This window comes from Balearica regulorum, chromosome 23 (assembly GCF_011004875.1).
Source record: "Balearica regulorum gibbericeps isolate bBalReg1 chromosome 23, bBalReg1.pri, whole genome shotgun sequence".
NCBI classification, from domain to species: Eukaryota; Metazoa; Chordata; class Aves; order Gruiformes; family Gruidae; genus Balearica; species Balearica regulorum.
In genome coordinates, this window is record NC_046206.1 from 4,726,623 (window position 1) to 4,730,201 (window position 3,579).

At 44.9% G+C, this 3,579-nt stretch overlaps 1 protein-coding gene across 4 annotated transcripts in view; it reads left to right on the forward strand.

Moving 5' to 3' along the window:
* The window catches only part of B3GAT1 (beta-1,3-glucuronyltransferase 1), a 39,062-nt gene extending 36,026 nt beyond the window's left edge, over positions 1-3,036 (forward strand). For all 4 annotated transcript variants that reach the window (XM_010298847.2, XM_075774460.1, XM_075774458.1 and 1 more), the window contains one exon: positions 653-3,036. The gene's annotated coding sequence lies outside the window, so the exon portion shown is untranslated. The remainder of the gene's footprint in view (positions 1-652) is intronic.
* The last annotated feature ends 543 nt before the right edge of the window (positions 3,037-3,579 follow it).

Sequence of the window (3,579 nt, forward strand, 5' to 3'; positions counted from 1 at the left end):
ATGGCTGACTTCCTGCTCGTTTGTTCATGCCCTGGCTTCTCGCCTTTAATTACCCAGTGCATTTCATCTTCTGTATTTCCAGAGTGTAACTCTGGTTGGTTTGCTAGAGTGAGGGATGGGCTACTCGCTTCCATCTGCATCCAGACTGTGTTGCTGTGCTTCATTGTTATGGGGAAAAAAATAAACACACAACTCCCTTTATCTGGGGTGTAGAACCAGGCCTGGAGGGGAGAGAAGGTTGCTGCTTGTTCTTTTTTACTCTCGAATACAGAGAACTAAAAGCAGCAAAGGAAAGGGATAAATTTGCTCAGCAGCGGTATATTTTTAACAGTAATGAGCTCTCTTACAGCACATTCCCTCAGGCTAACTGGACGGAGCCCTGCCTGCTGCAGTGGCCTGCCTTTGCCGCCTGTTGGCAGGACAGCAGAGGAAAGCCTGCACTGCATATTATGTGCGCTATATATAGCGGCTTTGCAGAGAGGCCATAGCTCTTCAGCGCTGTCACAACTGCTTTTCACCAACACCCAGTTGCCTAGCAGCAGTACTCACAGATCTGCAGTCTAAGATGGGTTTTGGGATAGTTCCAAGGGGTGGCAGCTAACTGCAGCGAGGCAGAAGGGTAATATACATGCTGGTTGTGTTTCTGTTGCAGAAGATTTCTTCATGCACAGCCTGCAAGGTTCCTCTCCACAGCATACAACTAGCCAGACATGCAGTAGCCAGGACCTCTGCTGACTTCCAAGAGTTTTAGCGTACTGAAAACAAGCAACACGGCATACATAAACTGCCCGGATTCCCCTGCCCTTCCTCCTGGACTCTGAGCAGAACCAGGTGCTCTGGAGGTGGAGAAAAAGCACAGAAAATAAAGGACTGACATCAACTTCAGTACAAGACCAGCTGCCTCACGAGATGCTCGGTTTGGGAGAAGCGCATGCAGGGCACGATGCACTGAAGACATGGCCCGGCTGGAATCATAGTCTAGACTGAGGGGGCTGTTTCACAGGACCTGAAAGCGAGGGTGAGAACGCCCAGAGGAGCGTGTTGGCCCCTGATGACTTGTTTTTCCTGACACACACGTACCTTGTGGCTATGTGTGCAACAGCCTAAGCAGCTCTCTGTTCACGGAGGGGACAGCTGCCTTCTGAGATGGCACCTTAGCCCTTAATTTTAAACCTACTTTAATCAGTGTTTATTACGCTGCACAAGACAGGGAAGGTTTTGGGGGAGGGTGAAAAGCAAGGCAGGTTAGAACAAACCCATGAAGTATCTCTCTTCTCTTTGTATCCCCTCTCCTTTCCCTTCATTAGTTTCATGGTTTGGAGGGCACTCTGACGTACCTCTGTGTTCCTGGATGGAGTTATGTTTATAGCATGTGGTTCTCTATTCATCCATGCTGAAATAATTGGAATTGGGTTTTAATGAGCTGTTGTGGCCATACACCATAATTCTTCATCCAGGCTCAGATCTTGGTTCTGTTTAGCACTAATTTGGTTCACATGAGCATTAGGTGTGGGATTCTCTGAAGGGTGCTCCTACATAAAGCCAAATTTCCACTCTTAAAAAAAATAAAGTTAACTGCTTAAAACTAGGGATTGAATGATAAAAGCTGATTTTAGTGCATTTACCATTCTACTGGAATGTATCCTTCAGCCCCTAGCCCCTTTTTCAGGGCCATGCCATGCTACTGCAGAGCTACTGGCGTGAAAAGCCACGCTGGAGCAGTTCGAGAGTTAACTTCTGACAGATAGAGCAGCACCCTTGTAAAGGGGATCCTGTGCTTAGTGTTCTGTTTCTTCAGCACCTGGCTTGAGGTAGGTTGAAACACTATACGTAGAAAATTAGTCGCCTCTTCCCCGTTCTGTAACATCAAAGGACCTGAGATAGCATTGATGAAAGGGTGTTCTCTGATGAAACTGTATTTTGCTTCTCAGTGAGAGACACAGGACTGAGCAATGCAGAAGAGGAACCTGGGTGCTACTACCTTGGTTGACTCTGTATTTGAGATTTGACAAACTTGCTGAGGAAGAAATTGAGGTACAACATACCCCTTCTCCCCACCTCCAGCCCCTTTAAAAAAACCCCCAAACTTACCTCCTCCTTCATAGTTGTCAAACCTTTGATCAACCCCCCACTGTCCCAATTCTTTCAAAAAGGTCTGAAGCACAATTTTACCTTTGAATTGAGGGAAAACGTAATCCTGGAAATAGACTTGGTTATTTTTAGCCCTAACACATAGAACTATTAAAATGCTATAGATTTGATGGTTAGCTTCACAGTGCAGAAGTCTCCCCTTGGACTAATGACATTGTGTATTTCCTAATATTTTAAAAAAAAAAAAAATATTTTTTGTAAGTTATTTTCTCCCGCTGTATATCAAAACCATTGGGGAAAAGTTGCATTCTTTAGTTCCCAATCATAGAAGCCTTGCTGCGTAGCCTTTGCAAAAATGTTCCTTTAGCTGCATGGGCTGGAGCGCTACTTGGATAGAAAGCACTTGATGCTACTGGCCGCCGGATGCTCTATAGGAACGGGTATTGTTATCTTGTATTAAAACAGTAGCTCTCTGCACTCAAGCAGATTTATTCTGTTATTGTACTAGCCTTCCAAGTTCACTTCAGTCTGCGAACCGTAGAGCGGGAAGAGACATTTTTAAAGGACTACAAAGTTTTCATACCATTTTAATAGTTTCCAGCTGATGTCCTGTCCTAGCTGCATGTTTTGTTTGACTAATCTTAATTCCAGTCCCTGCTGGGTTGGCAACCTTCCCTTCTTGGAAGGAAGTAACTTTCAGAAAAATGCAAAGGATCGAGTCCTGAACACAATCCTGCATATACGCTCCGCTGTCCTCAAAGTTGGTCGCACGAGCCTGGGCCCTTCCAGCTTGCGCAGAGGCTGCCGTGGTCCTTGGGAGCAGAGACATGTACGTTCAGTAAGACCAGCTCTGGCCAGGATGGAGTGTATTACAGCTGCACTGTCTGTTCTCAGTTTTAAACAAACTGTATTTAAATTTGTTAAATAAAATTATGGTTTCTAAGAGTCAGAATACCCTGCAACTCCATTATCAGAGACAGTGCACATGTTTGATGTTTCTCTCATAGCCTGAATCCTCTGGTTATTGGAACAGAAAGCAGGGGCTGAGCGACTTCTCGGAGATTCTGAACAGATTCACGGCTTGAATTTGATCTCTTCCTCTCCCTAAAGAGATGGCAGCTCCTCAGTGACTGCGGAGCTGGTGAGTTAAAAAAAAAATGTCATGTTTTCCTAAATCCTGTGTTTCTGTTTTGAGGGACAAAAAGCAAACAGGACCCAAGATCCCAAGATTTCACAGCAGGTTTAACTAGAAAGTATAGATAAGCTTTCCCATTTGCAACTATGTATGTGACCCCTTTAGTTCTATCCCAACCAAAATCTGATCCCTGCTCATTTTACAAGGGGGAATTTCATCTTTAGCTGCTTCACAGTGAGAGCAAGCGTGGAGGGAAGACTAACTTGTCCTTTTCTCCTCCTGCACCTCCCTGGAAGTTCTCATTCCTGCCTGGCCTGAAACATAATAATATATTTGATAGAGGACAAAACACA